This window comes from Moschus berezovskii, chromosome 27, assembly GCF_049115385.1.
Source record: "Moschus berezovskii isolate FMDL1 chromosome 27, NW_MosBer_1.0, whole genome shotgun sequence".
Lineage (NCBI taxonomy): Eukaryota > Metazoa > Chordata > Mammalia > Artiodactyla > Moschidae > Moschus > Moschus berezovskii.
In genome coordinates this window covers 21,614,826-21,629,618 of record NC_142486.1, presented here as the reverse complement: position 1 = coordinate 21,629,618, position 14,793 = coordinate 21,614,826, and the positions used below count along the sequence as shown (strand labels likewise).

The following is a 14,793-nucleotide window of genomic DNA, read 5'->3' as shown; positions in this document are numbered from 1 at the left end:
GTGAAAGTGAAGTCGCTCAGTTGTGTCCAACTAGTAGCGACCCCATGGACTGCAGCCCACCAGGCTCCTCCATTCATGCCATTTTCTAGGCAAGAGTACTGGAGTGGATTGCCATTGCCTTCTCCGTCAACAGATGCTACATAGCCTCAATAACAACCCTTTATTCAATGATACTATATATGAGGCACTGCCCTAGGTATTTTATACCCTAGTATTAACCACATCCGGAGAAGGATAATTTTTTATATATTACCGTCACTTCCATCTTCTACTTCTTTATCTGGCTGCCTCGGGTCTTAGTTGCCACACACAGGATCTTTCATTGCAGCTCATGGACTCTCTAGCTGTGGCTTATGGGCTCAGCTGCTCCACAGCAGGTGGGACCCTAGTTCCCTGACCAGGGATCGAACCCATGTCCCCTGTATTGCAAGGCAGATTCTTAACCACTGGACCACAAGGGAAATCCCTCACCCCCATTTCATAAGTGAGGAAAGTTAGATTGAATGACACCTGTTCATATAATAAAAATTCAGTTTGCCCTCATATCCGTGACTTTATGTGAGATTTCCTGAGTATAGTGATAAAAATAATATTGATTTTAATGACTGACATCTGTACAGCAAAAGTGGATGAGCATAAGACGTAGATCAGACAGAGCTGCATTCAGATTGGCCTTTGTTCCTTAACATCAGCTCTTATTTTCTCTTCTGTAAAGTGGAGATGGTAACACTTGCCTCACGGTCAGGAGGATAAAATGAGTCGATATGACCACTTGGCAATGATGTAAGCTCCCAAGAACTGCTCCTCCTTGATTATTTACGTGTTATTTACTTTTAACTTGGGTTTCCACAGTTGTAATTTTTCACATAAATGAGTAGGAACTCTACTTGTTCCACATTTCTGGCATCTTTCTGCATGTGTGTTATCCAGCCACCATTTTCTTTCTCTCAGCCTTTGCATGATTTCCCTTTAAGAAAGCCTTTTTGTTATTTCCACTGGAGCCTCTAGATGAGTATTTGAGATGATTTTAAAGCATAAACAGTGGAAAATGCGTTAATATCATTTCCTTTCCAGCCCCGTTTCAAATGAAAGGAAAATGTGTTTGGGGAAAAATTCACTTACAACTTTGGCCAGATGCCCAAACTCTCAAAAGGGCCTGACAAACAGAGCAAAGTTTAACTCTCTCTAAATAAAATCCCCATGTCTCTGATTCTGCACTGGGGAAAGCTCTTACAGCGACCCATTTGCTAATGATAGCCTGGACATCAATAATGGAATGTGAAAGACAATCTTCTAATCAATTTTTTTTTTCTGCTGGTTTAGATTAAAGCACAGAAAGTGCCCAAATGCTCCATCTGCTTCCTCTAAGATTTCTGGTGGGCTGAAGCCCAATTATGGCTGCCTTATCCATTTTTAATAATCTACTTATGATCATGCAAACACAGGGTGTGATTATACCCACGTCGGTTTCTGTTTCAGAGCTTCCATTTCCATCCATAATTAATAAGCCACTCGGTGCATCGGAGGGGAGCTGAAGGAGAGATGTGAGCGATTCGTAAGTAGGTAGGATAGGTTTTTCCATTGTCATTCATTCATTCATTTTACAAACCTTTCCTGACATCTACAGCATGCTGGGTGCGGGGCTAGACTCCAAAGTTAAAAGAATAACATGCGTTGGGCCCCCTCGTGCATGCATGGGCTGTCAAGAAGGGTGTGTAAGCACCTGCATTCATGGTGTGGACTGTGCTTGTTTTTCCACGAGAAAATTCAGCCGCTGAGACAACAAAATTCTTTGTTCTCAAATTATGAAGTATAGGATAATTAGATTACTGTATTATTATAAATATAATTCTAAGGAGGCCTATTTTGGAATCAGTTTCTTCTGTTTCAGGGGGAGTGAGCTGTTCTGGGGAGGCAGTCAATTTAGTGAGGAGGCTAGAGTAGCTTTAAAGAGCTTTAAAGTTACCCTCAGACAACCAGGGTTCAAGTCCCTGCTTTGTACTGTGTGACCTTAGACAAGCTCCTTTCCCTCTCTGAGCCTGTTTCTGCATTGCACAATGAGGGAAATGCCCTCCTTGCTGGGCTTCTCTGCGATGATGTATATGAATTCGTTGGATGGCTTGTAAAGGGCTACTTCAGTACAATAAAGAAAACTTCAAATCTTGCCGATCAGAAATATGATAAACCCACTCTGTTCTTGGTCTCCGATTTTGCCTCTCCACCTAATGATCCCAGTCAAATATTACCCACACTCAGGGAAGACCCTTCCTGACCCTTCACACTCCCTAGCATGGAGTGTTTTGTAAGGTTCATGGTACACATTCTTGTTTGCAAACAATGCAGGCTGCCTCTAATAATTCTTAGCACAAAGGGGATCTGTGGGGAAAGACACTGGGAACTCGTAAATTTGCAGAAGGCTAGATAACTGAATTTAGTACATGTTCTGTGATTCTTTACTGAAAATGTAATTGAATCAGTAATTTACTGCTCATTCTCATGGTCGCTATTCCAGCTGCCAGGTCTTCTGGCAGCCTTTCCGGGCTGCCTGCCCTCCTGCTTCAAAGACTTCCTTGTTGGGGCCAAAGTGGTCTTCTCCTGTCAAAACTGACTTCCTTTTTTTTTTTTAATTGGAGGATAATTGTTTTACAATGTTGTGTTGGTCTCTTCCATATAACAACGTGAATCAGCCATAAGTACACATATGTCCCCTCCCTTCTGAACCTCTCCCCCACCCTCCACCCCTCTAGGTCATCACAGAGCACCGGGCTGAGCTCCCTGTGTCATATGGCAACTTCCCATTAGCAGTCTGTTTTACATATGGAATGTATATGTCCAAAGGTCTATTGCCTACATCTGCGTCTCTGTTCCTGCCTTGCAGCACCATCTTTCTAGATTCTGTAAATATTCGTTAATATACGATATTTGCTGTCTCTTTCTGACTTACTTCAGTCTGTGTAACAGGCTCTAGGTTCATCCACTTTGCTACAACTGCAGAATTGGCTTAGTCCAACTTAGAGGAAGTCTCTACTTCCCTTCAAAATTCCCACTGCCAGTCTTGATGGAAAACTCCAGAGATCTGTAGCATGTGATTGATGGCTGCATTAAACCTACAACATTAATCTCTGGCAGAAACTGAGCAGTCCCAAGTGAAATGGCAGGAACCAAATGCTTTATTTCCAAGGAAGGAGACTTACTTTCCACTGGTCGGAAGGTTTCTTGGGGGAGGGGTGGTTGACCTAAGACCCCTTGGAAAGGTAGGGTGGGCAGATGGAGAGTGAGCCTCCAGGTGGCTGCAGACCCAGAGAGTTTTGATGATGTGCCGCAGATCCTCCCAGCCTCCTCCCCACCCTGACAGCCCACCACAGGGCTTGTCCTTAAACATCCAGCACACCTGCCTCAAGACCTTCATACTTGCTGTTTGTACTGGAATGTTCTGCCCGGTTAGCCACGTTACTTGCTTCCCTCTTTCGCTCAAATCTCTGTTTCACTGTGAGCGAGACTCCCCCTGAACGTTATTTAAAATTACAGTCTCCCCCACCCTATGCACATCAGAACTCCCCATCCTGCTTCCGTACTTTATTTTCTTCATAGCAATTATGACTTTATACTATATAATTTACTCTGGGGGAGTCTCTCTCTCTCTCCCTTTAGGCAGTTTTGTTCACTGCTGTTCTCAGCACCTAGAACCACCCCTGGCACATTGTAGGCTCCCAGTAAATATTTGTGGAAGGAATGCATGAAACAGCCCTAGTTTTGTCCTGGGCTCTGGATGTGCATGTTGCTTTTCTGGCCCCCAGAACCCCAGTGCACTCTGGGGCCCCACCAGTGACGTGAGCCTCGCAGGCACCCTTCTGCTCACCCTTGTCTCAGCTTGTGGGCTGCTGCTGAACATGTTGGCACCTGTACCTGCTGGGCAGGTGGTTTTTGTTTCAGAGGGGCCAGGGTTGTGCCCTGGAATGTCTGGGAGGTGAAGTGACAGGGAAACTGGGATCCTCAGAGCAGCCTTAGTCCTCTGTCTTGTTAGTAGATAGATATCTGCACCATCATCCGAATACGAGTTTGTTTTTAGTCCAGAGCTGGGGAGGGAGCCTCCTTCCCGGAGTCGTGGGTCAATGGAACTTAATAAAATACAAAACTCCTACCGTGGCCTCCAAGATCTTGGTTATTGTTGACTTCTGTGGCCCCTGGCTCACACAGCCCTCACTAGAGCCACAGGGGTCCCCTCTGTTTCCTGAACCCCCTGAGCTCCTTTCCTGCCTTAGGGCCTTTGCACTTGATTCCTAGAGTGAGCTCTCTGCTCCCCAGTCCTGATTCCCTCCCATCATTCTGACCAGAGCCCAGTATATCCATTGGAGAAACCTTTCTAAAGTAGCCTCTCCTGTCTGTGTGTTTTCTTCATGACATATTTCACTTACTAGTTTAATTTCCATGACTTGTCTCTCCATCCCTACCTTGGGAATGTGAGCTCTATGGAGTGGGCTGGGAGATGGGGGGAGTTCATTTATGACTGTAGCTTCAATACCTACCACAGCACCCTCAACTTAATTGGTCCTCAGTAAACAAGCAGTCCATCCTAAAGGAGATCAGTCCTGGGTGTTCATTGGTAGGACTGATGTTGAAGCTGAAACTCCAATACTTTGGCCACCAGATGCGAAGAGCCAACTCATTTGAAAAGACCCTGATGTTGGGAAAGATTGAAGGCAGGAGGAGAAGGAGACGACAGAGGGTGAGATGGCTGGATGGCAACTCAATGGACATGAGTTTGGGTAAACTCCGGGAGTTGGTGATGGACAGGGAGGCCTGGCGTGCTGCAGTTCATGGGGTCGCGGAGAGTCGGACACGACTGAGCGACTGAACTGAACTGAAACTTTCATCAAATGAATAAATGAATGCATGCACCAGCAGGCCTACGAGGCATTCTTGCCTTAGGATCTAAAGGTAACTGGTGTGGCTGTTTCTCATTCATGAGGCAGGAGTCTCCTTAGTTTCTTTGAAGAGAGTCAGCAGCAACAGTTGCAGACTGGTAGGATGTGGAGCTAGATGCAGCCTGTGGATTTGTTGAAGGGGGTTGATTGGCCTCCTGCAGTGTTTTAAAGGCAGACTACACAGGCACCTGTTATTCTTGTAATCCCAGCTGTTCAGCACCAATTGTCTTACACTCTTCCCATCTCACACATCTCTCTTACCTGCCTGGCTCCTGCAGCATTTGAGCTTACCTACCCAGGCCATTCTAAGGGAGATCAATCCTGGGTGTTCATTGGAAGGACTGATGCTAAAGCTGAAACTGCAATACTTTGGCCACCTCATGCGACGAGTTGACTCACTGGAAAAGACCCTGATGCTGGGAAAGGTTGGGGGTGGGAGGAGAAGGGGACAACAGAGAATGAGATGGTTGGATGGCATCACCAACTCTGTGGACATGAGTTTGAGTGAACTCCGAGAGTTGGTGATGGACAGGGAGGCCTGGTGTGCTGTGATTCATGGAGTCGCAGAGAGTCGGACACGACTGAGCGACTGAACTGAACTGAACCCTAGACTGTTGGATCCTTTTGGACAAAGAACTCAAGACACCTAATCTGGTTTCTTATAGCTGTCCTCATGGATCCGAGTCCGTTCCCAGGAAGCTGGTTGGGGAAACAGTCTTCTCACGTGTCTCTGATGTTCCTGGGCTTGGGGTTCGGGGGATAGCAAGGTACAGCTGCTGGCTTTCATCTTTAAAAGAGTTAAGCAAGTCTGACAGCCGAGAAGTAAAGAGAGTAAAGGCTTGGAACATCTCCTATGGGGATGCAAGAGGCAGCTCATGAGAGCAGGAAATGGGTCTGTTTTGTTCCATACTAATATCCTCTGCACCTAGCACAGCTTGGAAAACAGTGGATGCTGAGAAAATACTCACGTACAATTTTTTAAATGGCCCTGGCTAAAATGACAGTGTTTCCTTTTGAATTTACAGTATCCCCATTTAGCTAGGTTTGATTACTTCCCCCATCAGCTTGGTAAGAAAAGCAGAGAAAGCAGATGATGCTGATTTCTGTGTCCTGGGATGCCTTTAAAGATGCAGTGGGACAAAAGTAACAGTGTATGTGGGTGGCCAAATAAAAAATTCAACATACCTGCCGATACCAGTGTATCCTGAGAATTTCCTGGTGCAAGCTTCTTACTCTCAGCAACTTGAAGTTGACAGGTGACAACTCACTTGGCAGAAGGCCTTTGGGCCCTCAAGATGAAGGTGTGTGTCAAGCCTTCTGCAACGTATTAACCACTCATCCGCACCACAGGAATCCCGAGATCTCTGCGCTCCCATCCGGCTTTGTCAGCCACAGGTGTGCTCTCTGCCTCTCTGTCCCCACGTCCAGTTCCAGGTCTCACACATCCTTGCGTGTCCAGCCCCCTTCCCCGTGGCAATTAGTGCAGGGTACCAGCTGAACCATTAGTGTCTGTGGCAGGACTTTCCTGCCAGAGTCATCAGGACAACTTCAGTTTTCTCCTGAACTTGCTGGGCTGATAGGATGCTTGGCCCTGGCACGTGGAGAAGACTGTCAGGGAGTCGTGACTGGGAGGAGCAGAGAGGGGTCAAACTCGGGACATCATCCGAACCCTCAGATCCAGCAGGGTCTGTGTGTTTCCCTTTTGTGGCAAAAATTCTCTCTTCATTTAAACCTTTTGGTTTTGGTTTCTGTTGAGCTTGGCAGGGTTCCTCACTCATCAGAAAGCCCCCCTCATCAGAGCTCATGTGACCAGCTTTTAAGACTTTGTAACAAATACGCATTTGTTACATGGAACACAGGGTGCTAGACGGTGAGGAGGGTCAACAAAAGGCCAGGAGAGAAACTGAAAGAGAAGTTAATTACTCGCCAGTCCTGGAGGAAGTGCATGACACAGCTCCAAGGGCCACTCGGGAAAGTCAAGGTAGGATTCAGGCAGAGAGAGAGAGGACCTGGGAAATGCGTCTTTTTTAGGGGCCATGTGTGGAGTAATTTCGGGTTCCTAGGCTAAGGCCGGATGGTCAGTGTGAAGTAGAAAGTGAGATTTTGGAAAGTTCCACATATGTCTTATCTAAGGGGCAAAAAAGCAAAAGGCCTTGGGAAGGGTGAGGGGCTGTTGGTGAAGTCATACGAGGAACTTACATTTGCTTATGACTCTATGAGCTTTTATCTAGGACACGTGCTTGTATGTGGAGTCTAGTGTCAGATTAAGGCCCCCCACTGGTCACTTGACCAAACAAAATGAATGTCAACCAAGGCAGCAATACCATGGAGTAGCTTAACTAACCTCTCAGTACCAGAGTGACTATAAATATATAGCACAAACATTCTTTTAGTAAATCAGGTGGAAGTTGAAGTCTCAAGATAATCCATAAACTTAAAAGGTAAGATTATAAGGGGCTTCCTTGGTTATTCAGTGGCTAAGAATCCATGTTTCCAATACAGGGGGCCAAGGTTAGATCCCTGTTCGAGGAACTAGGTCCCACATGCTACATCTAAGAGGTTGCATGCCACAACTGGAGATCCTGCACACCTCAACAAAGATCGAAGATCCTGCATGCTGGAACTAAGACTTTGTGCAGCCAAATAAATAAGTAAATAAATAAATATTACCCCCAAAAGTAAGGATATAGAGGGACTGACCATCATCTGATTCACACTGTCCCTTCAGTCAAGGCCACACCAACATGCCCAACATATAATTTCTCTATTTCTGGAGGTGGTGATGTGATAGATGTTGAACTCAGTGATCATCTGAATCAAGTATCATATGGTTGAAAAGAGTAGAAACATTCAAAATAGGTAAAGCAGAAAAGGGTGACTTATAATAAAGGTATAGGGATATTTCATAGAACCAAATATAGGCAAGATGACAGGACCTCAAGAACTGTAGCCAGAAACTAATCAGTAATTACCTATTTGAGCAAATGGCAGACAGTAACTAGTATGTGTGATTCTCAGTTTCAGGTTCTCTGGATTGCTTAACTGCTGTAGTTTGAGCCAAGTGTCTCTGTACCTGGTCCAGCCCAGATTAGGAGGTCAGGCTATTCAGTACAAACATGGCTGCAGGGGCCATGGCTGTAAGTGAAGGGGTTGCTTGCAGAAAGGGAGATGTAGATGAGCAGACAGCCCTGGGTGTATCCATTCTGGTGGCTGAGTACATACAGATAACACATTTACTACTACTTCTAGGAGCATAGCCCTCAAGACACTATGCTTAATAAGTAAACCCAAGTGCTGCTTTTTAAAGAAATGCAAAATATATCTCTGGATAGGTCAGTTGGGGGTAGGGGGAGAAAACTTGAATGCACAATATCAGAAAGACAAAACAGAAGATTTTAAAATATTGTATTTAAAATATATGTATTTTACTTATTAAAAGGTAAAACTTAGTTTGAGCAAATGGTTTTCTAGGGAAGAAAATTGACTCAGGAAGATGGAAAAAAACTGAAAACATACCCATGGGATGTATTTGAAAATAATGTCTCCCCAATAGCTGCTAGACCAAAGAGATTCCGTGTATGAATTAAATCAAATCTTCAAGGAACTTGAAAATTTGTGCTATTCTAGATGTGTAAAAATATGTTTATTTTACTAACAAGCAACTGGATTTCCCTGATACCAAATTCTGAGCACAAATGCAGAAAACCTGAATGATAAAAGGACAAATAATATCCAGCTAAATTAACACAAAGAAATATATACCTAGAGAATTTGTCAGGGCGTACTTATTGTAGCCAAATAGAATTTCTTCCAAGAATTCCAGGAATGGTTTATTAGGACACTTCATAATACAATTAAAACACTCTAGTGGATAAAAAGAAAGAAAAATTCACAATCAGCTGGATGACTTTTAAATTAAGCTTTGGTGGAAATCAGTGTCATTTCTGAAAACAAAATACTAAATTAGGACTAGCGGATAGTGTTTTTTATTTATCTGACTAGATTTCTACATTATGTTTAACTGGCATTTAAAGCCCACTGCAGTTGTTTAGTATTGTTCTGGCAGGCATAGCCAATGCAATAAGACAAGAGAAAAGTGAAACGACACAGATTCTGAAAAGAAGTCAACTTTTTTCATGATTAGCAGATGATGGTATTGTCTGCCCATAAAACCAGAGAATCAATCAACAGTCTAGGAACTAATAAGAAGGTTTCAAAGAGTTTGGCTGAGGGGAAGATACCTACACACACACACACACACACACACACACTAACCAGTTAAGAACATTGTGTATTGTTACACATATTACACAGGGAAGAAAGTTGTTTATGACAGAAATAAAATGCTAAGTACTTAAATAAACACCCGGAGATGCAAAGGCCCGGGCCTGCCGCTGGAGCGTGAGGGCCACTCGAATTCCGTTTGGAGGCTTCTTTGAGCTCGTAGAGTAGACATCATGAGCAAAGCACAGCCTCCCGAGTTGAAGAAATTTATGGACAAGAAGTTATCATTGAAGTTAAATGGTGGCAGACATGTCCAGGGAATATTGCGGGGATTTGATCCCTTTATGAATCTCGTGATAGATGAATGTGTGGAGATGGCAACTAGTGGGCAACAGAACAACATTGGACTGGTGGTAATACGAGGAAATAGTGTCGTCATGTTAGAAGCCTTGGAACCAGTATGAACAACGGCTGTGTTCACCAGAGAAATCAACTGCTTCCATGTGTCCCCTCTCCGCATTTTGCTACCAGAAAAATTGGGTTGTGTACATTTTCTTACTGAACTTTTTTGTTAAATAAACTTTTGTGATAGCCAAAAATAAATAAATAAACACCCAGAAAGAATGTGTGCTGCTGCTGCTAAGTCACTTCAGTCGTGTCCGACTCTGTGTGACGCCATAGACAGCAGCCCACCAGGCTCCGCCATCCCTGGGATTCTCCAGGCGAGAACACTGGAGTGGGTTGCCATTTCCTTCTCCAGTGCATGGAAGTGAAAAGTGAAAGTGAAGGTGCTCAGTTGTGTCCGACTAGTAGCGACCCCACGGACTGTAGCCCACCAGGCTCCTCTGTCCATGGGATTTTCTAGGCAAGAGTACTGGAGTGGTTTGTCATTGCCTTCTCCGGAAAGAATGTGTATGAAGTATCAAACTTTACTAGATAATGTAAACAAAGACCTGAATGATGGAGGGCATGGCATATACCTGGTTGTCAAATTAATCTATCCCTTTCATTTGATTAAATGGAAGCACCAATAAAAAGAAAAATCTTGACTTTTAAGGTTCATCTGGAGATTGATGAGAACACTGGAGAAAATCTTGAATTGGAGAATAAGATTATATTAAAATATAATGTAAGTTTATAATAATTAAAATATAGTACTGCTATAATAAAGATCAATGGAGTAGAATAAAAAATCCATAAAATATTTGAACTTGTTATATAATAATGTGACACTTGAATCAGTGGGAAAGACTTATTTAAGAAATGGTATTGGGATAACTGGGTAGCCATTTGGAAGATAGTTCTTCCCTCACGTATATAAAAATGTCTCAACATGCTTACAGAGTTAAATGATAAAAATAAAACCACTTTATGGCTATAGAATGGTGGTCAGAATTTTCTTGGCATGACACCAAGAAAGAAAACATAAGGGAAAGTAGTAAGAAACTGGATTATATAAAAATGTAAGAGCGTTTGTACACTAAAAAAATTATAAAAGTGAAGCAGAAGTTAAAGTAGATTATGACATGTGCAACACAAATAGTCAAGCATTAGCTATCCTTAATTTGTAAAATTTTATAACATATAAATAGTGAAGAGACAGACTCTCTAATAACAAATTGGGCAGTGAGCATGAAAAAACAATGTGCAAAGCAGAAATTCAAATGGACAATCTACAAATGAAAGAAAAGTGTTCAATTCAGTAGCACTTTGTGAAAGAAGTGAAGTAAAACAGTGATAGTACTTTTTCACTGATGAAATGAGGAAATGTGAAAATATCCTCCTGAGGTAGTATTATGGCTGTCAATTGGTCTAATTGTTCTGGAAGAAAACTTGGCTATTTGCTGAAAAGTCTTAGATTCAGTCACATTCAGAAACTGCTTTTTAGGAAACAAATTCAAGGAAATAAAGGGTAGATTCATATTTAACGTCAAAGATATTTAATATAGTTTTGTTTGAATATTTTAAAATGCAAACAAACAAATATCCAATATTGGAGTTGGGTATGGAATACTATACAACTGTTCAAAGAAACGAAGTATATAAATGTAAGCTATTATCATGGAATATTATTCATTGTATTGTTGTTGTTCAGTTGCTAAGTTGTGTCTGACTGTTTGTGACCCCATGGATGGCACCATGCCAGGCTTCCCTGTCCTTCATTTATTAATAAGTTCTGGAAAGTTATGGAACATCACATTAATTTAGTGTAATTCTGTTTACTTTTTGAAAATATACACACAAAATCATTCAAATAGAAACGTAGAAAGTCCGAAGAATGTGTAACACATTGTTAATAATGTTTATTTCTGCATGGTGGGATTTTACAGGATCTTTGTTTTTTCCTTCTTACTCATCTGATGTGTTATTTCCATGTAAATCAGCCAGACAGTGCAAAGTCAGGATGTATTTTACAGTCAGCAGCAGTTAAGCTTCAGATCCATTTCTGAGCCTGGGCCATACCCTGGACTGTTGTTAATCTAAAGATGAATTCATCCACACTGTGCTCTGTCTTACAATCCTGTGCATTGATTTGTTTCTTTTTGGCGTTAATTTTGCTGCTCTAGCATTCTGAGGTCTCATGAGCTGGGGGTGCCTATTTAACTAGCAGTCCTTTGTGTCCCTTGCTAGATTTATTCAGCAGTTTATCTGGTGCTTTTCCTAATTGAATAAAACCCATAATTTCATTTTTAAAATACATGAGCCCATTAGTGTCAGTAATTAGACATTAACAAGTATGAAGATGGCCCATTAATGAAACAGCAGTTTTAGGAGGCTCCATTGGTACAGTCTACAGGGGGAATCACTTATAAATGCTGTCCCCTGAGGATTTTTGATGGACCTGTTTGTGATCATCTGAACAGCAGTGGGATTCACAGTGAAATTAGCATTTTCCTGACAGGTATTACACAGCGAGACCTGTAGCTGGGATTCATGTTGTTGTAAGAGCAGAGAGAAGCCCAATGAAGCTGGAGAAAGGGGGTCTCCATAGAACTAGCCCTCTAAGGCAGGTCTGGTTCTGACTTTGCCTTCTGTCAGAGACCTCCCTCATCAGCCTTGCTGGACAAATCTTTGAGCAGAAAGTTTTCATCACATTCAGGAAGCAGCATGGTATTCTAAAGAAAGGTTGGCACTGGAGAGCTGTGGATTCAAACCCAGCTCTGCCACCTTCTAGCTCTGTAATCTTGGGAGGTTATCGCAAATTAGCCTACCCAAGACTCAGTTTCCTGATACAAAATTATAGGCACGCCTAAGCTAAAACCCCGGAGAAGGCAATGGCAAGCCACTCCAGTACTATTGCCTAGAAAATCCCATGGATGGAGGAGCCTGGTAGGCTGCAGTCCGTGGGGTCGCTAAGGGTCGGACACAACTGAGCGACTTCACTTTCACTTTTCACTTTCCACTTTCACACATTGGAGAAGGAAATGGCAACCCACTCCAGTGTTCTTGCCTGGAGAATCCCAGGGACGGGGGAGCCTGGTGGGCTTCCATCTATTGGGTCACACAGAGTCGGACACGACTGAAGTGACTTAGCAGCAGCAGCAGCAAGCTAAAACCCCAAGATCTTCAACCTTTTTAAAACTGAAGCCAGAGGAACAAAAGGAGCCTTTTTATACCAGATGTGGTCTGGATCAGGTTGAAGGCAGGGCCTTAGTCTCAACCTTATTTGGGTTACTGACATTTGAAAAAAAATTGGATAAAGTTAGCTAATGTATATTGAATACTTACTATGAAGTGTTTTACAAATATAGCCTTCAATTCTTGAAACCAAGGTAGGCATGGTTATTAATATCCCTGAGTTTACAGGTGAGGGAAGTGAAAGTCGCTCAGTCATGTCCGACTCTTTGCAACCCCATGGGCTATACAGTCCATGGAATTCTCCAGGCCAGAATACTGAAGTGGATAGCCTTTCCCTTCTCTAGGGGATCTTCCCAACCCAAGGATCGAACCCAGGTCTCCTGCATTGCAGGTGGATTCTTTACCAGCTGAGCCACAGTGGAAGCCCACAGGGGAGGATACTGAGGTTTAAAAGCTTGTGTGGGGTTACAGAGAGTAAGGAGCTCATGTAGAATTTGGGTTCAGACCATCTGACTGCAGTTTGCAATCCCTGGAATGTACTGTCCTGTGCTGACCCTCCTAGATATATACAATACACAGAACAGCGTTCTGTAGACAGTTTCAGGGGATCCATGGGGTCCAGCAAAGCCCACCAGGAATGCTCAATAAACTTGAAATGGCAATAATAGTCGAGAATTTGGGGATTTGGATGTCTCCAGTCTGACCACTTCTCACGCTCTCTTGCCAAGCCACCATCATCTCTTGTGTGAATGACTGTCAGTAGCCTCAACTGATTCATGCTTTTGCCCTTTGCTCTCTACTGTCTGTTTCTAGCACTGTAGCCTGTGAGATCTGCTCGAACATAAGCCAGGTTAGGTTACTGCTCTGCTTCTCAAAGTCCTGCCATGACCTCCCATGTCCTACACCCAGCCTTTTCTGCTTTGTCCCTCTGACCTCCTCCCCTGCTATTCTGTCCCAGCAGCATGGCTTCCTCACTGTTCCTAGCACACACCAGGTGCTGTGCCACCTCAGGGATCATGCACCTGTGCTTGCCCCACCTGGAATGCTTTCTCCTCCAAGAGCCTCATGCCCCCTCCCTCACTTGCTTTAAAACTCTCCTGAGTAAAGCCATCCCCAGACACTCTTTGTAAAATGTTAACCTCTCTGACCCTTCATCATCCAAGTCTCTGCTTTATTTTTTTCTCCTTAGCACTTACCTTCTCTAACATGCTGTTTTGCTTATTCATTTTGTTTATTGTCCACCTCCCCACCATGATACAATCTCTGTGAAGGCAGGGATTTGTGTCTCTTGTTCAGTCTACCTTTGGACCCTGGAACGGTGCCCTGCACACAGTAGGTGCTCACTAAACAACTGATGAATAAATGAACCCAGTCCAATATCCTTCCACGCACAGGGGCCTGGGTTTTGGAGGCAAAGTCCTCCAAGGAAGCAAGTCCCCCAGCAAGACTCTTACATTGAGAGCAGCCACTATCAGCAATACTCGTGGGCTAGAAACCTGTGTGGCTCAGACTCTGATGCTGGCAGGGACAAGGATTCACTTCCAGATCCAGACTAGGCTCACCTGGGAGGTGCAGACAGGCCTGGAATAGCCCTGCAGGGAACTGACCAGGCATATAGACATTTTGTTGGGCACCAGTGGAATGATTGCAGATAGTACCTGTACTTCTCCAGACAGTGTGTTTCTTGTTGATGGAAACGAGATCTGTAGACTATTGTAGATACCCAAAGAGCCTGTAGCACACCAGACTCTCTGAGATGAAAATTTCAGAATTTGGCTTGTAAATCTGCTCTCTGCACACAAATGGGACAGTCTTGTGATTTGTCAGCTGAGTATTAGGATGTCAAGTGGCAGCCCTGGAGATAAAACCAAGTGAAAGACTATTTAATAATCCACCCTTCACTTCACTTATCGACCCTAAAAATGATTATTCCAGACTTATTTTCCAGGAGATAAGTTCCCCCTTAAACTCATTCTGGTTTTTATTGTCATTTACCCTGAGTTTTATCTCCTCTACCAAATATAGCAAATGCTACTCTTGGGCAATATTTGGCTCAGAGAAATTT

The 14,793-nt window shown here is 43.4% G+C and overlaps 1 protein-coding gene and 1 pseudogene across 1 annotated transcript in view; both read left to right on the top strand.

Annotated features, from left to right (window-relative positions):
• The window catches only part of HS3ST2 (heparan sulfate-glucosamine 3-sulfotransferase 2), a 113,411-nt gene that overhangs the window by 45,346 nt on the left and 53,272 nt on the right, over positions 1-14,793 (top strand). The window lies entirely within an intron of this gene.
• On the top strand, positions 8,867-9,646 carry LOC148773664 (small nuclear ribonucleoprotein G pseudogene; annotated as a pseudogene).